This window comes from Streptopelia decaocto (assembly GCF_964273445.1).
Source record: "Streptopelia decaocto genome assembly, chromosome: 6".
Taxonomy (NCBI): Eukaryota; Metazoa; Chordata; class Aves; order Columbiformes; family Columbidae; genus Streptopelia; species Streptopelia decaocto.
The window spans coordinates 66,945,667-66,956,780 of NC_138660.1; positions in this window are offsets into that span (position 1 = coordinate 66,945,667).

Genomic DNA, 11,114 nt, shown 5'->3' on the forward strand with positions numbered 1-11,114 from the left:
TCACCAGCACTAATCTCAGAGAGGACCCGAAGCATGAGATTATGCAGAAGTTTGAAATACCAGGAGATTTGTCACAGAGGGATGTAAGCTGCTCAATTACACGTTAACAGCCTAAAGCAGGAAAATCCTTAAGTGCATTAAATGAATAAATAAAACACCTTTGCTTCCAACAAGAATAAATACCACATCAATCTGATAGACAGAATAAAAGCTCAGTTATGAGCAATTACCCAATTGACTGAAGGGAACGCAAAATCCACGGCCGCTGTTGAGTCCGTCAGTCTTTCCTCTACACCAAGATGGGGGGAAAATTAACCACGTTGCAGTTTTCAACAAGAAGCTGGGAAATAGGTGGGCACGGATAACAAATATGAAGCTTGGACCAAGACGGACCCTGGGGACATCAGTAATATATTTGTCCCTCCACAGGGCGTTAGAAACGAGCGGGAAGAGCGACGAGGAGGAAGGAGGCGCTGGCGTCATCGCAGGGACACGCTGTGTGCGTGTTGGAGGACAAACAGCAGCCTATGTAACACTTACTTCAGCCTTTACCATGAGAAGCAAGTTCATTATAAAAATTATAAAATATTCAGCCAAACAGATGGGTGTGCTCTGCTCCACAATGCTTACATTTCTTTATTTTTATTTTTCTTTCTTTTTTAAATGTATTTTTGGGCTCTGAAAATCATCCGCTCGACAGCAAATGCTGTCTACCTCCTGACTACTGAACGGGGCTAAGAATAAAGCAGCCTCTTCTATCCAGCCTCCTCTCCCTGAGGTTGGTGTTTGGGGGCTCAACAGTAAGACTGGTAATTCATGCTTTCACTTAAAAAAAGAAATGCAAAAAGGGTAATGCAAAGAGCAATCAATGGTCGTCTTCCATCTCCTCCGCATCTCCTGCCATGCTGGCCACCACAAGCTGTGCAGCTCACCCCGCGATCCTTCACGCCAGAACAGCTCCAGGACGGCACACGGACTCCAGGACTTCTGCAATAACTTTCTACAAGTTATTCCATAGAATAGAATCATAGAATCATTCTGGTTGGAAGAGACCCTCAAGATCATCGAGCCCAACCATAACTTAACTCTAGCACTATGTCCCTAAGAACCTCGTCTAAACGCCTCTTAAACCTCTCCAGGGACGGTGACTCAACCGCTTCCCTTCCGTCTTCATTTTGTTTCATAATGTCTCTCTGTAATAAATAAGGATTTTATTCTCGGCCGAGTGGTGACCTCCCTCCAAGAGTTGAAGTCTATATGGAATAATTCATCTATATCCTTAATGCTGGAACAGCATCATCTAACCCTTTGGGGTGTCCCAACGTGTGAAGATGCTCCCAATGGCCCAAGATGACCAAAGCCAAAAGAAGAGAGGAATATTTAAGCCATATATGCTACCAGGCACTTGCAAGATTAATGACTGACTGGATGTTTAATGTATCTCGGGGCATTAACCCCAACTGGTCATTAAGCCCTAAGAAATGCCTAATGCTGAGGTAATTTTTATCACTCTAAGATGAATTAAAGAGAGAAAAAACCAAACCAAACCAAAACCACACCAGGTTATGAAAGGGATCTCCATTTCTAACTATAACCATTTAGCTTCTGCATTATTTATAGATACGTCCATCACTTCTAAGCATGATCACAAAACGGCCGTAACACAGATGCTTTAGCAGAACTTGCAGCCCGATTTCGGCTGAATTCTATTTCAGCTGATTCCTAATAGAAAACTCCACTCGTGAACTCCAAGGCACGTGGTGCCTTTGTCATAAAAGGCTTCAAAAAGCAAGAATCAAAACCAAAGGGCCACAGAATAAACCACAGGAAATCCTACCACAGATGAAATGTGCCAAATTAATGGAATATCACTGAGTAGAAGCTACCGGATAATCCCAATAAAAGTATTATCTTGGCTTTCAGAGAAACAAGTGTTTTCAGAAGGTGTTTTCAACATTCTGACCTGCAGTATTTTATTACAATGTCTGAATCAGCATATCAAATTTTGCAAGGGATATCAAAGTGCATTAAGTGTATTAACCTAAAGAAATATTGAGATGTAGGGACAGTTCCTGCTGTCTGTACATATAAATGGAAAAATGATATATTGTATAGGCTGGGAAAAAGAGTCACTACTTAAGCACTGAAACCATCAGTCCGGAGAACAACTGTCATAAAAATACAAATTATAGCAGAAACAGAATACAAGTAAAACCAAATGGAGATCACAGCTAGAATATTGTTTATTCCGTGCAAGAAAAGCTGTCATAAGCCAGGCCCAAGCAACACAAAGCCGTCAGAATCCAGTATTCAAAAGCGACTCTTACTTGAGGACATGAAATCTGTTATTTAGTACAAAAAAAGGTTTTCCCCAAAACAGCGATGCTCACCGTAAAAAGTGCCAAGGAAACGGTGCAAAGAGGGTTAATTGTAAGAGGGAACGTGATTGGAGTGTGACTACTAACATGTATTTTGACCCTGGTACCTTATTTAGTGCACTATGGTCCAGATCTCACCAAAAAAGAGGCGCGAGTCGCTTTCCAAAAAGCAGAACACACCTCTTTCCTCCCATTTTTGGAGAAAGCACCTGGTTGTGATCAGTGGGATGGGGGAGGCACACGAGCCCCGTCCATCGCCCGCCCCACCGGGCCCCAAAGCCGCAGGGACAGCTGGAGACCTCATCAACACCAACCAAACATTGATACGACAGACACCGTGTCACCCAGACGCTCTGAACACCTGTCCGTGCCTTTTCTCAATCCTCAAGTGATCTGACATGGGTCAGCAACATCACCTTCTGATTGTTTGTATGACACTTTTAGTCAAAAACCATATTTAACAGGAGACGTTTTAACACCCCAAGCGGCTGAAGAATCATAGAACGGTTTGGGTTGGAAGGGACCTTCAAAGGTTGTCTGGACCAACCTGAGAAGCTCCCACCTAAATTTTATCTTGCTAGAGCTCTGCTTTGTTATTGCTTGAAGCAGAATTTTGAAGATTATACACATCAGGCTTTCCCATATAACCCTGAAAGCAGCAGAAAGGAGTTACGAAGCTATTATTTCCAACTCCGCGGGTCACCCAAGAACTCGGGATTTTAGGAACGAGCTATTTCTGTCTCTACCATATTCTTTTCAAAGCAATAGAAAATATTTTAGCAAAGAGAGGTTTGGAGTCCCATGCAATCATCTCTGCTTCCTCTACATTCAGCACAGACAATCGCACCGCGATTGCGCTTGACGCAACCCCCGGTGTCCATAGAAACTGCCTGACAGCAAACGCAGCGCCCAGAACCCGCTGAAACGCCTCAGCCCCCTGTAATCCCACAACCGGGGTCTCGCACGGTCTGTCACCCTACAGCAAAAACACCGGTGGGGCAGAAATAAACCCACGGGCGAGACGGTCAGAGGGTGGCGGGTGATGGGAGGTGGGGACGGAGCCACCCAAGGCGCTCCAGCCCTGTCTACATGGGGATTATCCACTTCATAAAGATATTGTTTTAATGATTACCTGCTAAATACTATGTGTTTGGTATTATGTTAGTATCCTGCTACCGTAATCATATAAACGTTCTATCATAATAACATTGCATGAATAAAGAGAAATAATTTTATAGGTCACACTAGAAAAATACATTTAAACAAACGCCCACAGTATGTACAAAGAGACAGACAACTCCCAAATGCAAGAAATTTTGGATGAGGAACAGCCAAATCCTATTTTTCATCCGTACCTACGCTGCTTATGCTATTAATATCCCACTTCTCTTTGGTGACTTTAGGCTATTTTAAAAGCGAAACCTTGTTACCATGGAGACAATAAGCCGGTCAGCACATCTGCTGAAGAACAGGACATCACATTTTTAAAGTGAGGATTTCAAAGGCTCGGGCTTCTGTGGATCGGCGCCGACGGCTCCGTCAAACACACATAAGGGGGCTGATAATCCCATTAGCTGCCACCTACCAGGTTTCTGACAGCGCTACGAGCCCGCGTTGTGCACCGGGACCCACGGGCACCGACATGGACATGAACCACGTCCCACCGCGCCGGCCAAACGCTCATCACGGATATAACCCCGTGAACCTGCCCCCGGGGCTGACAGATGGCTCCAAACTAAACCTCAACAACCGGGGGATTAGATTTTTAATCACGATCATTATTTGCTTGCAAACAAACACAAGCACACACACACACGCACACACAAAAATCGTTTTCCTTTTCTAACGGAACACTAAGTGGGAACATAATTGGAGATTCAATTAGCACATTAAGAAACATTCAATTAAGCTTCCTGGTGACGCGGAGATCCAGAGCTGCACTGGCTTTCCCGATGAAGATGCAGAACTCGCAGGAGTGCGCTGGCCGCTCAGGTGAAGCGATGGCGGAATTAGGGAGAGAAGCCACTTTCCTACTCTTTGTTGGTAATTAAAACATTCATTTAGGTTTCTTTCTACTGTTGTTTCAACCTCGGGAAGCTTGTCCCCCACCCACCTCCTCCTCCCAACCCTGCGAGGAGAAACCCAACCATGGCAGGAATTTGGGGCTCCTGGGATCAGAGCAACACCATTAGACAGGACAAGGTGGCTTTCGGGGAGGAAAATGTGCACATGGACGTGTGACAGCTTCATGCCAGCAGCTGTCACCAACAGGGAACCCGAGAGCAGGGGACACACTCCAAGTCCACCGGCCTCTCAAGCTGTATGTGAAGACAACTCCGGAAAAACCATGTGTTGTGTATCTGTGACTCTGACTTAATCCAGGTGGGCAGCATCCCATGGGAAGTGATGGAGAGAAGTCATCTACAAGTCACTGGCAGCAGTGAGCCCCGTGGTTAGAAGCTGCTCAGACACAGCACCCTCCATCGCTGGGACACGACCAGCATCGTTTCAGCATCGCTCCTAATGTCATGACGAGCCCCACCAAGGGCCACGACAGCCCAAACCCAGCTGTGCTCGTGGCTCTCCAGCTGGCAGGTGACAACTCCACGCTGGCTGTTCGACCCATGACAGGCAGATCCCACTGTGGTGGCTCCGGTTGTCCCCATGCCAGGCTGCACCATTCGGGACCACGTCCAGCCCAAGGGAGCACAGAGGGGACGGCAAACCTCTGTCCCCCAGAAGCAGGCCGTCTGAAATCATCTCTGTCATTTGGAAATGAAATCCAGGCCACAATGACATCGGTGGAAAACACCAGTTCCTCCCAACGTTCATAGGGCCTTTTGTAAACTTACTCTATAGAATCACAGATGGTTTGGGTTGGAGGGATGTCCCCAGCTCCCCCAGTGCCCCCTCTGCGATGACAGGGACATCTTCAGCAGCTCAGGGTGCTCAGAGCCCCGTCCAGCCTGGCCTGGGATGTCTCCAGGGATGGTCCATCCACCGTGGTGCTGTACATGGGAGCAAACTGGCCTCAAAGTCTGTGGGGATCCTGCAGCAAGATGCTCCAGGACATTCCTCCCGGTTCAAGCCTGCCTCGCTTCACCTTATTGATTTAACCTAAATATGCAGATTTACAAAGTAAACTGATCTTAAGCACGGTTTAACTTGAAAGATGCAACTGTTGTCTTAGTTAACTACACTGATTTAAGAACAAAGGTGAGTTAAAACAATGTGCTCTGCCGTGCAGACAGGGCTTGTGTTCTCCGGAGAAAGGGCTGAATCTTTTATTCACCTGTCAAGTGCTTTAACAGTTTCTGAACGCTGTATAGAGAAAAATAACGATCCAGTCCTGTGTCTAAGGAATAATCATATTCTGTGACAGTGAGTTATATTTTAGAAATTAATGACTCATCTGAGAATTGAGCTCATGCTGGTAAATTACCGAAATTCTGATCTGCTGCTTTGCAGATCTGTGTTTTATCACCCTGACCAGCGCTCGGCTTTGAGAAACGCCCCGTTCACCGCACAGCCGGGCTGGACTGGTGTCACCCGCCGCCCGACCACCAGAAACACCCGGACGAACACCAGGGCCGCGGGAGCAGCGACTGACGGCTTCTTCCATCCGAGGAAAACGATCCTAAGACCAAACAAGAGCGCAGAACTGGAGGAAGAATCCAAACGCGCGTTCAAAAGTTTGTTCGGAAACGGTCCCTAAAGCTGCCCATGCGCGTCGCTGACGGGCAAAGACCACGTGTTGATTCCCAGTGATTCAGGGTGTGATTTTACACGACAGTCAGCAAAAAAACATCAGCTACAAAGCTCAGACCGGCCCTTCAGGCCGCTCTCGAGAACCTCAGTGTCCGTAATTAAGCCAAAATCTGCCAGAGCCGCTGAGCGAAACTCGTCCGCGTCGCATCGGCAAAGTGGGAGCGGGGCCGCGCGTCCCCCGTGCGCGACACGGAAACCTCAGGCACCCCTAAAGCTCCCCAAATCTGACCTACAACTGCTCAGTCTTGAGCAAACACCAAGATACCTGGTGCTGGCACCAACATCCCGCCGGACGGGAAGGAAACCACCAGCACATGGTCTCCGCACACAACACAAACCTGGCTGACAACAGAGCAACAAACCTCTTTTGGGAGGCTGTAACTTCTTTTCTTCACTTTGTCAGAATATCACTAACTTTTAAAAAGGTTGTTACAGCTTGAGAGCCAGTCTGACCGCAGAAAACGCTGCTGTTTTCTTCTCAGTATTACATGGGAAAAGTTACATTGAAAAGGGGGAAGCGCAAGCATCGCCAAAGATGCAACACCAGGTGTAAATACACCTTAAAAGAAAATTTGCATTATTTATCTCTAAAATTAAGCAGCAAAAAAACTTCCAGAAATACACCGCATGCCTAAATATAATTTCACACAAACCTAAAAGTGCTTGGACCGAACACTTGGTGACTTCACTTGAAATCTCTGGCGTGAGCTGGAAAGAATTCCCACCAGTTCCTACGAGTGTCTCAAGCCGATTTTCTCCCCAGGCCCTGCCGATATCAACGAGCACATCACTCTGTATTCACATCAGGCTTGCGAGCTACGGTGACACCACACGGCGGGGCAATCGGCACCTTTATCACACGAAAAATAGGTTTTAATGAGCTCTGGCACTAATGATTTCTGCAGCTCACCCACCTGGGACCCCCCGCAGCAACACACGGTGCGTTATTTGGACAAGAAGCGATGCTCCAACACAACCTTTGGGTGACTGTTGCTGTTCCTCACAGGCCACTTAACTTTTCTCAGTGACATAGAATTTAGCCTAAATATGCAGATTTACAAAGTGAACCAATCTTAAGCACGGTTTAACTTGAAAGATGCAACTGTTGTCTTAGTTAACGACATTGATTTAAGAACAAATGTTAAAACAATGTGCTCTGCGTGCAGACAGGGCTTGTGTTCTCCAGAGAAGGACTTGACAGTGTTGGGTTAATGGTTGGACTTGATGATCTTAAAGGTCTTTTCCAGCCAAAATGATTCTATTAAAAAATCACAAGTAATAAAACTGATACTATCAGAAGTTAAAGAAAAAAAATAATAAATTGCATATACAAAATAAGCGGTGAAAATGTAAAATCTCCCAGAAAAAATTTTTAAAAAAATTAATAATTATTACAGCATTTTGCAAAACTCTAAGCATGTGTTTTCAGCTGGCCTACTTATTGTCTTATAATTGACTTCTGTCCCTTAAGGGGGTTCTTCAGTATAATTGAGCAGCACCGGCCACGTCATAGGGACAGTTTAGAGCGGCTCGAGCGCCGGGTGGGCCCGGGACACGGGGTCCCCACGGGGCTGGGGGGTCGCTCCACCCCGACAGGAAAACGCTGATTCAAAAGCTCGTCTGAACTTCATACCCTCAGTAAATTATATTGACCCCTGGATTGAAACCAGGAAATTGAACGCAACGTAACGAAAAGCCAAGTAATGGGTTTAAATCTGTGGGATCTGTGCTTCTCCTGACACAAAAGCGATGATTAACTGTCCATTGGTATTTTGGACTTGGCCAAGAAGCTGGTGCGTGATTCTTAACGCATATGAGATCTACGATGATTTAAACGCTTTTGGGGCATTTATTGCAAATGGAGAGGACAGGAACACGGGGCAGCTGGAGCTGCGTCTGCAGAGCCAAAATGCCCCATTCTCAGAGAAAAATCACTAATTGCAAAGGCTGATTAGAAGCAAGTGCCAGGAGCAGAGGAAATGGCCTCAGGTTGCCCAGGGGAGGTTGAGGTTGGATGTGGGAACAATTTCTTCCCCAAAGGGCTGTGGGGCATTGGAACAGGCTGCCCAGGGCAGTGCTGGAGTCACCAGCCCTGGAGGGTTGGACAGACGGACACGAGGTTCTCAGGACATGGGGCAGGGACAGGGGTGGGTTGTGGTTGGACTCAAAGATCTTGAGGGTCTTTCCCAACCAAAACGATTCTGTGACTCTGTTCTGTGAGTCTGACACAACGGTCTCGTTCTAGCACCAAAGCAGCAGCAGAAACACCCTTGTGCACAAGAAACAGCATCCGGAGGAGCCGAATCCCCACACGGGGAGGAACGTCCCATGAATTCCGCTCCCTCCTCCTCTGGGCTGAGTGGAGCGGGGATCGCTTCATTTTGCTGAAAATCTATTGACGTGGGAGCTTCACCCGACACAGCATCGTCCTCTGCCAGGTGTCCCTCAAACACGTCGTTATACCTGATGTAAAGCACCTTAAGGTGGAGCCCTCGGGCAGGGGTCAGAAGGAAAAGCAAATCTCCCCATCTTCCCAAAAAAGACAATGGGCAAACAGACAAAAACACCCACCAGCTGAAACAAAACTTGTGACGAGCTGCGAGGTTCTCCAGGACGTGTCCAAGAAGGGCCCACGGCCACCTGAGCATCTCAGTGGCCACAACAGGCTGGCACAGCCTAAACCCACCTCTGGATTTACTTATCCTTGTTGCACCTCTAACTGGCATGGCCGGGATCGCACCAAACCCCAAATTCTCACTGTGACTCTCACATCTCACCCCGCTGGTGCTGCAAATGGGGACTCCCGGCCCAAAACCAGCACAGAGGCACCGCAAAGCAAAACCAAACTTCCCTGGGTTATCTCCACCCGCTTCAACCTCGCGACCTCCCCGTCCTGCGCCAAACACGCTCCCCGCATGACAAGTGTCCTCGAATTCGTCAAGGACCCAGTTCCGCTTTCCTTGCGCTTCCTTAAATCGCTGCTGAGGTCGCTGAGGGATCTGGGGGCGTGCGGGACGCAGGTCTGCGCTCCCAAAAATGTTCCACCTCCTTTACTTTTAAAGCAAATTAACAACATTTACTCTAAGCAGCATCACTTAGGAGAGAAGGTGATGCTCCAGTGAGACTCGGGAGGTCGGTGTTTATTGTACCAAGGGCCAGCTGGCATGGGAGAGCATGGGACTGGAAATAGCAAAGGGAAAGGTAACTGCTGGCAGGAGGTTTCATCTGGATGGGTAACGCAGTGCCAGGGCTGCCGTATAATTAGCGCTGACGAGCCCGAAGCCCCAAACGGAGACGCCGATGCTCTTGAAACCTTTGTGAGTGTCTGTTTTTCAGAGATACTCAGTCAGAAGATCACTAAAATCTCAGCCCCAATTCTTTATGAAAAGTGTCTTGCTTGCCATCAGCGTTACAGGGAATCACTAGAAAATCAGCCCAAGGTATAAATCACAGCTCGGGAGCCGAACGCAAACACAACCCATGCGTGTATCGGGAGAAGCCATGGCTTCGGGCGGGTTTTTTAGGCCCCTTTTTGGGTTTGCAGCTCCCAGCCCAGCTCCGACCCGTCCCCAAACCCCCCAGCTCAGGGCGCGGAGGGGACGGGCAGTGACCCCCAAGTTGTGCGGGGCTGGAGCCGGCGCACCCCGCGCTCCCGAGCCCCCGGATCCCCCGCCAGCCGCCGAGCGGGGCGGGCACCCCCGGCCCCTCACCTGCCGCAGGATGAAGCTGGTGGAGGTGGTGCTGCCGTCCGAGCGCTTCAGCCGGCTGCGCCGCGTCGCCGTCCCCCTCGTCACCTGCCCCGGGGAGCCGAGAGGCATCAAGGTCACGTCGCCGCCACCGCGAACCCCCCGACCCGAACCCCCCAAGCACCCCCCGAGCTGCACCCACCGCGGCCATGGCGGCGGATCCGCGGCTCCCCCGGCTCGGCGGCCCCGCTCCCGGCGGCGGCGGCAGCGCCGTGCGAAGGGAAGGGAAGGAGGGGAAAGGAGGGGAAGGGCAGGGCGGGGGGCGGGCGCGGGGGGGTCCCGGGCGGGGCGGGGACACGCCCGTGCCCGCCCAAGCCCCGCCGAGCGGAGCGGCTGGAAACGCGGCCGGGGGGATTCGGGGGGACCGTCGGGTTTGTTCCAGCCCCGCAATGCACCCGGGGTCACACCCGGAGCCCGATCGCCCCATGGGGGTAGGAACTTCGGCGGGGGTGTCCGCGGTGGGGGTGCCCGCGGTGAGGGGTACCGGGTGACTGTTGTTCAGCAACACCCCCCGAGTCCCGGTATCCGCCGCCCCTCGGGCTGCAGCCGCCCCATCTCCGTGTCCCTTGTCCCCGCTCGCTGCGTCCCGAGATGTGACACGCATGCAAGTCCCGGCCCCTTGAGCCCGGCTTAACCTCCTCAAGCTGAAACTGAGCCACAGGTGCCACGGCCACGCACAGCGGAGCTCGATCAGCGTTAATCGGCACCAGCTCCCGGTTGCGAAGAGCGCTGGGATCGCCACGGTGGGCGAGGAAAAAGATCCATCAGGAGAGGAAGCGATTCGGTTGAAGTTAAAGAGGAAAGCTGGGGAAGAAGTGGAAGCAGGACCTGGGTTTCCTGCTCCTGTGCTCGAACCACAAGCACATTACACCTCCACAAGCACATTACAGCTCCCGCGGAAATGAAAACCAGCAGAAACGTGTCTTTGAACTGATCTTTTACACCACGCTGACCACACACCACCGGTGCCAACGTTTCTGTCTCATTACAGACACAAACCCGATTTCTTTAAATTCCTGGGATGAAATTAGGCAGCCTGGTTTCCTTGTCAAAGATGAATGTGGGTCATGGATGCTGTAGTCTAAATTAGATTATTTTTAAATTCAGTTTAAGCATTAAAGTGGTACTGGGAAGGGTACTTTTCTTTAAATGTGCATCGCAGTGTGCCTGAGCATGGGGCTGACATCCCCCGTTGAGATGCTCTCCCGCAAACTAACACATC